Source organism: Stomoxys calcitrans, chromosome 3 (assembly GCF_963082655.1).
Source record: "Stomoxys calcitrans chromosome 3, idStoCalc2.1, whole genome shotgun sequence".
Classification (NCBI taxonomy): domain Eukaryota; kingdom Metazoa; phylum Arthropoda; class Insecta; order Diptera; family Muscidae; genus Stomoxys; species Stomoxys calcitrans.
Window position 1 is genome coordinate 18003790 of NC_081554.1, and position 14070 is coordinate 18017859.

A 14070-nucleotide genomic window follows, 5' to 3' on the forward strand; every position below is an offset into this window, starting at 1 on the left:
TTTATCTCTGGCTTTAAATGCTTATTAAAGGAATTGTTCTGGAACTGTGCTTCATTTAAGGACCATTGGAAAAAATATCAGGCTGATGAGAGGGTGTTCAGATGCTTGCAAAATATTAGCTATAAATATAGAGAAATTCAAATGACGTCCTTTACGAGAGTAATGATATATAATATTTATACTAGAATAAGGGTTTAAGGAAAGTGGAAAATAAGTCATATATGCACACAAATGAGCAATAACATAAGTGCCTAATCTTGATTTTAATAAGATAACATTGTGACGAGATATGTTTTCCCGGCATGGGATAACCATGAGTACCACACAGGTTTGAACTTTGAGCTCCGATTTGTTATCATGAGAAGATCAGCTGAGAGCTATCTTGCGCGTCCACAGGTTGCGGATGGTGGGATGTTCCGTAGGAGTAGCTGCAAATGAAGTCGTGGAAGAGGTTAGCATGTCCGCAGAACGCCTAGGTTTAAATCCCGGCATGAACATCAGAAAAATTTCCAGCGGTGGTTATCCCCCTACTAATGCTGGCTACATATGTGAGGTATCCTGCCATATTGAAATTTCCCTACCAAGTGGTGTCACTATGCGGCACGCCGTTCGGATTCGGCATTAAAAAGGATTCCTCTTATCAATGATATGAGAGTAGTATCTCCTGTTCCCTAGTGGAATATTCATGGGAAATTTAGTTAGTAGTAGGAAGCGCATATTGGTACGGCCATATCAATATTGACTTTTATGGCTTCCCAATCGTTCAATAAGCATTTTTATCAGAAGGAAACTTAATGTATAAGTAAAACAAGAAAGAGCGTGCTAAGCTCGGCCGGGCCGAAACTTATATACCCTCTACCATGGTTCACATTTGTCGAGTTCTTTGCGCGGTATCTCCTTTAGGCAAACAAAGAATATTGAATAAGAACTGTTATACTATTGGAGCTATATCTAGTTATAGCCCGATTCAGACCATAAATGAATGCTGATTATTGCAGAAGTCATTGTGTAATATTTCAGTTCATTCCGATAAGAATTGCGTCTTGTAAGTGCTCAAGAAGCAAAATCGGGAGATAGGTTTATATGGGAGCTGTATCAAGCTATTGATCGATTCAGACCATATTAAACACATATGTTGAAGGTCATGGGAGAAGTTGTCGTTGTACAAAATTTCAACCAAATCGGATGAGAATAACGCTCTCTGAAGGCTCTGAAGACTTCTTCTAAATCTCAGATCGGTTTATATGGCAGCTATATCAGCTTATGAATCGATTTGATTAATTTTTAGAACAGTTATTAGAAGTCCTAATAAAACACGTCTTGCGAAATTTATGCCAAGTCGGATAAGAATTGCGCCCTCTAGTGGCTCAAGAAGTCAAGATTCATGATCGGTCCATATGGCAGCTATATCAAGTTATGAACCGATTTAGACCATAGATTGCCCAGTTGTTGGAAGCCATAACTTAACACGTCGTCCAAAATTTTAGCCAAATCGGAAAATAATTGCGTCCTCTAGACGCACAAGAAGTCAAGACCCCAGATCGGTTTATATGACAGCTATATCAGGTTATGAACCGATTTAAACCATTTTCAACAAAGTTGTTGGCAGTCATAATAAAACACCTCATGCAAAATTTCAGTCACATCGGATGAGAATTGCGCCCTCTAAAGGCTCAAGAAGTCAAGACCCAAGATCGGTTTATATGGCAGCTATATCCAACGTGGACCGATATAGCCCATTTATAATCGCGACCATCCTACACTAATAAAAGGTTTTTGTGCAAAATTTCTAGCGCCTCGCTTTACTCCTTCGGAAGTTAGCGTGCTTTCGACAGACAGACGGACGGACGGACATGGCTAGATCGACTTAAAATGTCATGACGATCAAGAATATATTGTATATATTTTATGGGGTCTAAGATGAATATTTCGAGGAGTTACAAACAGAATGACGAAATTAGTATACCTCCATCCTATGGTGGAAGGTTTAAAAATTGTGTTACACCGCGACAAACCTAACCTGCATATCCATTGATTCCCTAAAGTGGCTAACACCTGTTTATTGCAGCTTACTCAAAAGGTCTTCGAAGAACTCATTATCTTGCATCACACCAGATAAGAGTTTTTATAACCTCCACCATAGGATGGAGGTATACTAATTTCGTCATACCGTTTGTAACAACTCGAAATATGCGTGTAAGAAAGTACATGTATTCTTGATCGTCTAGACATTTTAAGTCGATCTAGACATGTCCATCCGTCAGTCTCTCGAAAGAACGCTACCTTTCGCAGGAGTAAGCTTTGTGCCAAATTTCAGCAAAGCTGAATGAAAAGTGAGGCCTCTAGGTTCTCAAGAAGACCACAGATCGGTTTATATGAGGGCTATATTTAAATAAACCGATATTGCCTATTTGCAATCCCCAACGAGCTGCATCAATAAGATTTATCTGTACAAAATTTCAAGCGGATATTTTAATTCGTTCGACCGCTATCGTGATTTTAACGGACGGAGGGACGGATGAAAGGACATGGCTAGATCGACTTAGAATGTCAAGACGAATAAGGATATATGTACTTTATGGGTTCGCAGATCGATATTTCGAGGTGTTACAAACAGAATGACTAAGTTAGAATACACCCATCCTGTGGTGGTGAGTTCAAACATGTTTTTTGAGTGGGGTTCGTGTATGTATACTTCCCGATGTCACTGCATGTAATTTATCATCTTAACATAAAGATACTTTAAAACCACTAACGAAAATCAAAAGTCGGGCGGAGACGACTATATAATATCCTACACCTACCCTACAATTATAAATTCGGGCAATATATCAATATATATGTATATGAGAGCTATATCTAAATCTGAACCGATTTTTAAAAAGATCGTTTGAAAATTGTGGTTACTACGGTCATATAAGTCCAATTCCAGCGATAAATACCTACGGGTGCTACATTAAAATTTAAGCCAATTTTGATAAAATCTCGCATATATGTTACGATAACCAACAAAACAATCCGTGACAAATTTTGTGCAGATCGGTTATAAATTCTGTTTAATACAGCCTTATAAGTGTAAATCGGGCGATACATATATATTGGAACTATGTCCAAATCTCAACATATTGTGGTGAAATCTCGCAGATATATTAAGATCAGTACTAAAACAATCCGTGTAAAATTTTGTGCAGATCGGTTGAAAATTGTAGCTACTACGGCTATTTAAGTGCAGATCGGACGATACATATATATGGGAGCTATATATAAATCTGAACTGATTTTGATGAAATCTTGCGGATATATTAAGATCACCAAGCAAACAATTCGAGCCAAATTTTTTGTGTAGATCGGTTGAAAATTATTGTTACTACGGCCATTTAAGTGCAAATTGGGCGATCTATATATATGGGAGCTATATCTAAATCTGAACCGATTTTGTCGAAATTTTTCAGATATGTTAAAATCAGTACCAAAACAATCCGTGTCAAATTTTGTGTAGATCGGTTGAAAATTATTGTTACTACGGCCATTTAAGTGCAAATCGAGCGATACATATATTGGGTTGCCCAAAAAGTAATTGCGGATTTTTTAAAAAAAAGTAAATGCATTTTTAATAAGACTTAGAATGAACTTTAATCAAATATACTTTTTTTACACTTTTTTTCTAAAGCAAGCTAAAAGTAACAGCTGATAACTGACAGAAGAAAGAATGCAATTACAGAGTCACAAGCTGTGAAAAAATTTGACAACGCCGACTATATGAAAAATCCGCAATTACTTTCTGGGCAACCCAATATATGGGAGCTATATCTAAATCTGAACCGATTTTTACCAAAATCAATAGTGTTCGTCCTTAGGCCAAAAAAGCGATAAGTGCAAAATTTCGTGATGATTGGACAACAAATACGACCTGCACGTTGATTAAAAGAATACATGGACTCACAGACAGACAAGGCTAACTCGAATCAGAAAGTGATTTTGAGTCGATCGGCATACTTATCTAGCTCTTCTTCTTCTTAGCGTTGCAAACAAATTCATAACTTATAATACCCTGTACCCCAGTGGTGGTGTAGGGAATAAATATTTTTTTTTTCTTTACACAAAGAAAAATCTTAAACTGAATACAAAAAATCAATCTGTTTCCGCCCGGGATCGAACCGGGGGCCTTCCGCGTGTTAGGCGGATGTGATAACCACTACACCACGGAAACATATAATCACTGAACAGCTCAAAAATCAGAGCATAATCAAACCACACACACCCCACCTCACAAACACCGAATGAATTCAGCCATTCAGGCATAAAGACACGCCTCCCATATTACGCTTATGCCAGCATTTATAAATAAACGTTAAAAAACCACACCCACCCCACCACACACCTGCCGCATGGTGTGCCTTAAAAAAAATCACAAGTGGTAGTTCTACAACATTCAATGTTTGTCACACTATTTCGGAATTTAGATTGTCTTGACGGAGCAGTCTTGTCTCTGTCTAGGCATCTTATCAGTCTTTGGGTCATTCAATGATTATGGCATATGGGGTGTTGGGCATTCTCACTCATATCTAGCTGTTGAGAAAGTAAATCACCTTGGGAAAAAATAAATCCAAAACACTTGAAAGAGTCAGTCACTAAGGCAATTTGGCTGTCTTATTTGTGGCGCAAATAATTGTCAAGGTGTGGGGGAGACACAAAAAAAAAGAGGTTTTAATATCCCATAAAAAATAAAAGGCCTGCAAAACAACAATTTTTCAATATTTCTTGTTCATTATGAGAATTATTATTCGTTTATTTATAGCCACAGTTAATGAGTAGGCAATGGCAAGTCTCAGTTTACCAAGACATTGTTAACTTCATGTCTTGATTTTAAGTACCTATATGGAAATTTATTCAAAATTAATCCCGGATTATATGTGTAAATATAAATTTACATTAGTAAGTTTTTTTTTTTGATTATTTATTATGTTATGATCCATTCCCAGAACTAATGAATGAATACATATCAGCCTAGACGCAATGGCAAGCAAATAAAATAACAACAAAAGTCATAAACCTAGGCCATAAACATTTATTAATGAATTCTAGTATGGCTGTCTCATAGGATATTTCCAAGGCCACAAAAGTGATAAAAAAAAAAATCCATAAAAGGGAAGTGGAAATGATGCATACCATATGTGTCTTTTTTGGTGTTATTTTACTTACGTCTATTCGATTATGATAAATAGATATTTACGAGTATTGTTGTAACATTATTGGTTTGCGTCAATCACGAATACGATCATATTGTAAACTCTAACAATAGATTATGGGCTAGGCACGCTTGTATAAAATACTGATAAGATTCAGAATTCTGCAGGATATTTAAAAAAACAAGTAAGAGTGTGCTAAGTTCGGCCGGGCCGTATCTTATATACCCTCCACCATGGATCGCATTTGTCGAGTTCTATGTGCGGTATCTCTTTTAAGGCAAACAAAGAATATTGAATATGAACTGTTATGCTATTGGAGCTATATCAAGTTATAGTCCTATTCGGACCATAAATGAATACTGAACATTGCAGAAGTCATTGTGCAATATTTCAGTTCATTCGGATAAGAATTGCGCCTTGTAGGGGCTGAAGAAGCAAAATCGGCAGACAGGTTTACATGGGAGCTGTATCAAGCTATTCATGGATTCAGACCATATTAAACACGTATGTTAAAGGTCATGAGGGAAGCCGTTGTACAAATTTTCTGCAAAATCGGATGCGAATTGCGCCCTCTAGAGGCTCAAGAAGTCAAGATCGCAGATCGGTTTATATGGCAGCTATTGGGTTGCCCAAAAAGTAATTGCGGATTTTTTAAAAGAAAGTAAATGCATTTTTAATAAAACTTCAATTAACTTTAATCAAATATACTTTTTTACACTTTTTTTCTAAAGCAAGCTAAAAGTAACAGCTGATAACTGACAGAAGAAAGAATGCAATTACAGAGTCACAAGCTGTGAAAAAATTTGTCAACGCCGACTATATGAAAAATCCGCAATTACTTGTTGGGAAACCCAATATATCAGGTTATGTACCGTCATTGGAAGTGATAACAAAACTCATCATGCAAAATTTCAGCCAAATCGGATGAGAATTGAGCGCTGTATTGGCTCAAAAAGTCAAAATCCATGATCGGTTTATATGACAGCTATTCCAGATTATGAACCGATTCAAATCATACTTAACACAATTGTTGGAAGTAATACCAAAACACCACGTGCAAAATTTCAGTCAAATCGAACAAGAATTGCGCCCTCTAGGGGCTTAAGAAGTCAAGACCCACGATCGGTTTATAGGGCAGCTATATCAGGTTATAAACCGATTTCAACCATTTCAACCATTTCGCGCAGTTATTGGAAGTAATACCAAAACACCATGTGCAAAATTTCGGTCAAATCGGATAAGAATTGCGCCCTCTAGAGGCTCAAGAAGTCAAGCCCCAATATCCGTTTATATGGCAGCTATATCAAAACATGGACCGATTTGGCCCATTTACAATCCCAACCGACCTACACTTATAAAAAGTATTTGTTCAAAATATCAAGCGCCTAGCTTTACTCCTTCGAGTAAAGCTAGGCGCTTGTCGACAGACAGAGAGACGGACGGATGGATAGACGGACGGTAATGGCTAGAAGAATAAATATATACTTCATGGGGTCTCAGACGCATATTTCGAGGAGTTACAAACAGAATGACGAAATTAGTATACCCCCATCCTATTGTGGAGGGTATAAAAAAAAATGTTTTTTGGAACGCTGTAATGGAAATTTGCTTTTATACGAATTGTGGCAACTCTGGCATCCACCAAAGTTAAAGACAAAGTGTTTTAACCTCTGACTAACCACAAATTCATAACCAAACTTATATTTTTATGGCAGTATTGTTGTGACATTTCTTACAACCCATCATATTTCCAGTAAGTTGGGAATAGCGGTCTTGTACTTTCAACTCCATCGGCCAGATCATATACTGCACTCTGTATTGAGTTCAGTTATTCTAGATGGTGATTCGCAAATTATGGTCCTTCAATTTTTTGCAGGGGTCGTAAACATTAGACAGTTAATTTTTATACCCACCACCGTAGGATAGGGGTATAATCATTTAGTCATTCCGTTTGCAACACTTCGAAATATCAATTTCCGACCTTACCAAGTATATATATTTCGGATCGTCGTAAAATTCTATGATGATTTAACGTTGTCCGTGTTTCTGTCCGTCGGTAATCACTCTACAGCCTTCAGCCTGTTGTAATCACTCTACAGCCTTCAAAAATTGAGATATTGAGCTGAAATTTGGCACAGAAACTTCTTTTTGAACCACGCTGGTTAAGTTTTTGAACGGGCCAAATCGGATCATATTTGGATATCGCTGCTATATAGACCGATATTCCGACAAAGGGTCCAATGCCCATACAAATTTTATTTTTCATTCGATTTTTCTGAAATTTGGAACAGTGAGTAGTTTAAGGCTTTCCAACAACTGACCCAAATATGGCTCAGATCGGACTATATTAAGATATAGCTGCCATATAGACCGATCTGCCGATAAGGGGACTGAAGCCCATCAAATCTTTATTTATTACCCGATTTCGCTGAAATTTGAAACAGTGAATTTTTCTGAGCCTCACGATATCCGACCTTAATATGGTTCAGATCGGTTTATAATTGGATATATCTGCCAAAAAGGCCAACATTTTGTTCTTCAAAATAGAATTGTGACATATATATTGGACAACTCAATGTCCTTGCCGAATATGGGTGCTTAAGTTATCCAATTTTCAACGGATTGTAAAGATTTTTACCATAGGAAAGGCCACCGAAGCGCAGAGGTTAGCATGTCCGTCTGGGTTCGAATCCTGGTGAGACCATCAGAAAAAAAAATTTCAACGGTGATTTTCCCCTCCTAATGCTGGCAACATTTGTGAGGTACTATGCCATGTAAAACTTCTCTCCAAAGAGGTGTTGCACTGCGGCATGCCGTTCGGACTCTGCTATAAAATGGAGGCTCCTTATCATTGAGCTTAAAACTTGAATTGGAATGCACTCATGGATATGTGAGAAGTTTGCCACTGTTCCTTAGTGGAATTTCATGGGCAAAACTTGCATTACCATAGGAAAGTTCGAGTAGAAGGAGTTTAGCCGTAATAGTTAAAGCCACTCCGAACAGTTACTTGGTATCCATAATCCCCTACGTCACCCAATTTTGATTACTCTTTCACCTTTCTATATTTGTGAAGTTGATGAGGTCTTAAAGGTTGTTTGCTACAAAGTAACAGAACATGGCCTGGAATAACCAAAACAAAGTTTTCTTTGGATTCCGTCAACAGCAATACAATATTTTAAAACATGCATTGTGATGTGTTATATGACCACATCACCTAATTTCAGCTTTCATTCATTCACAATGATGTTGATGTTGCCACTAGCAAACCAGAGTGCCCTGCAGGAGTAGATGTTTGTTTTTCTCTTTTTATGATTTTAGCAACTTTTTCAGCTGTCAGTCATTCATATCATCGTTATTGTCGTCATAGCTCTGACCAAGTTGGGGCAAGTTAAAAACATGACAATCCAACGTATTTCAGACGTCAATCAGAGGTATTGTATTACTCCTTTTTAGGGGGGGATGGATAGACGTATGAACCAATATACGTATTAATAAAATTTATAAAATGTATGTCATGACATGATCTTTTAACGTCATCCGTGGTGTTTTTTTTTTGCCTGGGTTAAGTTATCTGACCTGGGAATTATTTTGTAAGTTAAAGCGAATGCTTTTAAAATAGCCCATGAGCAAAGGGGGAAGCTATCGCAATATGCTTAATTCAATTGAAGGGATTCTTGTTTTCAGCAAGCTGTGATAGTCACTCACTCACATGAATATAAATGGCCAAACTTGGAATTCCCATTGTGGGATATTGCAATATTAAAATTTGGAAACGTGATAGGTTTTCTTGTGAGCTTAGCAAAAATAGAGTCCTTTAATAAGCAGGCCAATTAGGACACAGCAACGGCTGTGATATGAGTAAATGATTGCTGATATGTTACACATGTGCGGATAAGTTTAATGACGTAATAGAATTTTGCATTTCTACACTCAACGAAACTTGTTATTCAAAATAGCAAGAATGTTTGCTGAAACAAGAGTTTTTGTTTGCTGAAAATGGGAAAGCAGACATGAGTGCAACCATTTTCGTTTCAACTAAAAAATCTGCCAAAATATTGAACACATTTTACTGCTGAATGGGCAACAAATTGTTGCTACGATAGCAAGCACATAAATGCACTACATTGAGAGCGAGTACATATTTGCATCCAATTTCGCATATTGCAAATTTTGGCCATGAACATTCCACTAAAGAACAGAGACAAACTTCTCACATATCAATGAGTGCAGTCCGATTCAAATTTAAGCTCAATTATAAGGGGCCTTCTTTCTATAGCCGAGTCCGAACGACGTACCGCCATGAGACACCTCTTTGGAGAGAAGATTTACATGTATGCCTATGGGTCGGATATCTAGAGTTGTTTCCATTGCCCTAGTAGTAGTGGCCCTCATCGCTCCGCCTATGCCAAGATAACATGTTCCCTGAACCTGTTGTTTAATCCTAACGTTGTACTTTTTCCCCATCGCAGTCCACTAAACTACGGAGGCGTAAGTATGTAATGGTCTAATCACACTCCTATAGAGCTACTGGACTATCCTCGGATTCAGGCCCCATTTCGAGTCTACGGCCCCTCTACATATTGCCCATCATCTGTGAGCCTTCTCAGTACGCTCTTGAATGTGACACTTCCAATTCAGTTCCCTGTCTAAGATCACACCTGAGTATTTGAACTTGCAAGATATCGAAATCGTTTTCTTGAGGAAACGTGGTGTATTAAATTGGCCCACCTTCGTCTTCCTCGTAAACAGGCATATTTCAGTCTTCTCTGGGTTAATATTGAGGGCCCCAGGTCTAACCCAGCCGTGTGCCATCTGCAGGACCCTTTCGGGCCTTCTGCATAGCTCGTTCGGATCCTTACTTCTTAGAAGTATTATAACATCGTCTGCGTAGTAGACGGGTTCAAATCCCTCCTCAGTCAGCATCCGTAATAGGTCATTTATGGTGGTCACCCATAGGAGTGGCGATAAAATGCACCGCTGCACAGTGTTGCCTCTTCATACATTCGTTGGACAAAAATAGTTAGAGTTAAGATAGAGCTCTAAAATTTTAAATACATGTATATTTGACTTAAATTAAGAAAAACATTAAGTATGGACCAAATCGGGCTATATCCTGATATAGCTCCCATATAAACCGATCTCCCGATTTGACTTCTTGAGCTCCTGGAGGTCGCAGTTGTTATCCGATTTCGCTGAAATTTTGCACAAAGGCTACTGTTATGACTTTCAACATCCATGGTAAGTATGGTTCAAATCGGACTATGTCCTGATATAGCTCCCATATAATCCGATCTCCCGATTTGACTTCTTGAACCAATGTAAAGCGAAATTTTTTTCAAATTTATTTTATTTAATTTTTTATTTCATATTTCTTATAAAACAACATAAAACATAATAACACTTCAAAAAAGGTATCAACATTTCTTTGTATGGTTTTCAATCTTGCTCAATATAATATTGAATATCATTTAAGTTTTCGGAGATATTTCTATTCTTTTGACTTAAAACACTAATGGATGGCTCTGAGTGTAAAATCATATATACAAACAAATCTTTATTAGTTTTTTCTCTGTCGCACTTTCGTGTATGCTCTAGTCTTGCCTTTCTGATTATTTTATGGCATGACTCCATTGCCTCCTCTGACAAAATTCCAATAGGAATTGAGAAATATTTTATGAATCCTATTCCATGGACAAGTACTTTGTGCACCGTAGCTGGCATGAAATACCAAGCATACTTGCTTAAATACAAATCCCTTGTTTCCTTCAAGAGCGTATCGAAATTTTCTATATTTATTTTTGATCCACTTGAAATAGTTCGCAGTATTATTGAAAAGTTTCGTATTAAATTGTTATCAACTCCAGTTATTTTCGATGCAATTTCAATATTTGAGAAAAATGTTCTGGCGCTATTTCCATCGTTTGTTGTGCCATAACCATTTTTAACTTTATCTACTATTAATCCTAATTGTTCTTTAATTTTTTTTTGAATCTGTGACTTAGTTTCAGAAACTACTTGTTTCTCCTGTTCTTTTGAAACCCTCCATTTTCTCACTTTTAACTTATACGCAATATGGAGTATACATTCAAAAAACTTAAATCTAGCATGCAGCGTCGAGAGTCCATATTTATAATGCTCTTCATTTACATCGCGTTCAGACACTGCAGTTGAGTTCATTTCGGTAGGCTTCGCCCCACAAATACAACAATTTGAACTGCTTTTATTATTCGTAAGAACATTTAAGACAGCGCCATCTATCATAGTTAGCTTCATAGAAAAACTAACATTTACGTTTTTTTCTTCATGGTGAAAGCTGTTCAAGCTTTCGATTTGAAGTGAAATATTCCGTTCCACATCTCTCACCAAATCAGGGTTTTCTTTCATAAACATGAATTTTATTGGTCGACAATATCTGGGTGAGGAATGGCGATCGTTTTCCCATAATGTTGTGGAGGTTTTAGGATCAAAAAATCGCAATGGTACCAGAGATGCCACAAATATAAACTCATCATTAATTCTTGGGTTCGAAAATTTTTGTTTATATACGCTGTGGTTCGAACTTCCATCGAACCCCCATTTACATTCTAATGTAATATCTTTTTTGGGGCACAAGTTATGGGAGTCCATCAAGCTTTTTGCGGTTTGATTTAATAGAGACTGCAATGGAATTTCTGCAGAGCTCTCTGTTACCTCGATATCATGTGGTATAAGTTCTTGTTTAGATTTGAATAAAGCCTTATACGATGGGAAACAATCCTTATGAAATGAATTTACTAAATTTCTCATCATATTGTATGTTCTATAGGACAAATCCATATCAACGTACAAGCCCAAAGCCTCTTTAACTGATATGGTGCTTTGATTACTCAGGATAGTTAGCTTTTCCGCAGCTTTTTTAATTAATTCTGATGAATTCGATGTAACTAACTCATCCACTCGCCTTCTCTTTGTTCTATTGCACGATTCTTCAAAGGACTTTCGTGGTCTTCCTCTACTGCCACTAGTACTTGGTTCCTAATTTTAAATATTTTTGGTCATAGTGGTGATAAGCTTTAAAAAAAATGTTTTAATTACCTCAAAGAAATCATTTACGCCCAGACGCATGTCGGTATCCAGCCAAATATTATTGGATGATTCAAACCTTAGTTTCATACGGGAACATTTAACCCATTTTTTGTTGAACTTCTTTAAAGTTGATTTTATTTTTTCTTTGTCTTGTTCATTCAGTAACTTGTTGCCATTGCTTTCGATTTTGTTTATTATTACTTTGTTTACATGCGTTGGGTTTACTGCTTTAACAGACAACCAAATATTATACAACTCACGCACTTTCATTTTAGCTTTAATATAATATAACACTATATACGCAAATGGTGCAAGTTGGTGCAGCTGAAATTTAGCCTTTTTGATTCAGGACACTTCACTGAAGAACGCTGAAAAAGAGTTAGCGTGGTCCCAGTTGGACTTTTTTAGATCCACTCTGCTGAAAATTTCACTTTTGACAGTAATTGCTTTATTTTTGCCTCTTATTTAAAAGTAACGGTACTAACCATATGTTCATGTCAGTGACACCTTACGTTGACAAATGTGCTGTCAATTATGTCCTCTTTAAGATCTTATTCTATTTTGGTACCCCAATAAATAAAAAATCAATTTTGTTTACATAAACAGAAATTTTAATTTTTGGGAAAAAATATGCATCATCCATTTGTTAAAAAACCTTCGTACGAAAACGCCCATTAGATGACGAGGAACTTCAAATATAATTATTTTTTTTTAAATTCTTCATATTTGAAGTGTTTTCTAAAAGATTAGTAAAAGATTTCATAAAAATTTTCATTTCCGATTTTTGCATTTTTGTCCACCGGGGCAACACTGTGCGCTGTGGCGTGCCCTGTACCACTTTTTCCCTTATATTTATGCCATAGGACATACAATTTATCCACCTGCTTCTTAGCATATGGTTTATCAAGTCTCTAAGGACCGGGTCCACCGGCGGCTGGTCTAAGGATTGGATCAGTGTATAGGTTTGCATATTGTTAAAAGCCTCCTCGATGTCAATGCATACCGCCAGTGTTTACGTTTTGGCATCGAAGGATTCTTAAATTTTATGCACTACCTCGTGCATGGTAGTCTTCACCGACCTATCCTTGATAGGACATGCTGTCTGTCTTTCAGCAATTCGCTGGATTTTCTATTCCTTATCATGGTGTCCAAAATACGTCCCATGGTTTTGAGTAAAAAGGACGTAAGGCATATAGGTCTGTAACCTTTGATGTCGCATAACTTGTCTTGCCGGGCTTGGGTATAAATACTACCCTTGCCTCCTGCTAGGCTTTCGAAGTATATGCAAGTCCCAGGCACGCTGTGAATATATTGGCCAGATGGGGCACCAGATAGTCGGTCCAGTTCTGTAGTAACGCCGGAAATATTCCATCAGGTCCGAGTGACTTATATGGTTCGAAGCTCCTCAAGGATTCTTCCACCATAAATTCTGTAATGATAAATAATACATTCGATTAACAACATTATTCCATTATGGGGATTGCAAATGGGCCATATCGCTTCAGATTTGGATTAAGCTCCCATGTAAACCGGTCTCCCAATTTGACTTCTTGAGCCCCTGGAAGCTGCAATTTTTGACCAATTTGCCCGAAAAAGTGTCCCGATATGATTTCAATAACTGTACCAAGTACAGCTATAACCAGATATAACTCCCATATAAACCGATCTCCTGATTTGACTCTTGAGCCCCTGGAATCTGAAATTTGTATCCGATTTTGCTGAAATTATGCACATAGTGTTCCGTTATGACTCTCAACAAGTAAAAGCGTGTTAAGTTCGGCCGGGCCGAATCTTATATACCCTCCAAGAGGATCCG

General features: G+C 37.3%; 1 non-coding gene across 1 annotated transcript; it reads right to left on the reverse strand.

Moving 5' to 3' along the window:
• Nucleotides 1-4137: 4137 nt before the first annotated feature.
• Trnav-aac (transfer RNA valine (anticodon AAC)) lies at nucleotides 4138-4210 on the reverse strand. Its single transcript has one exon. It is a non-coding gene; the product is annotated as a tRNA-Val (tRNA).
• Between the last annotated feature and the right edge of the window lie 9860 nt (nucleotides 4211-14070).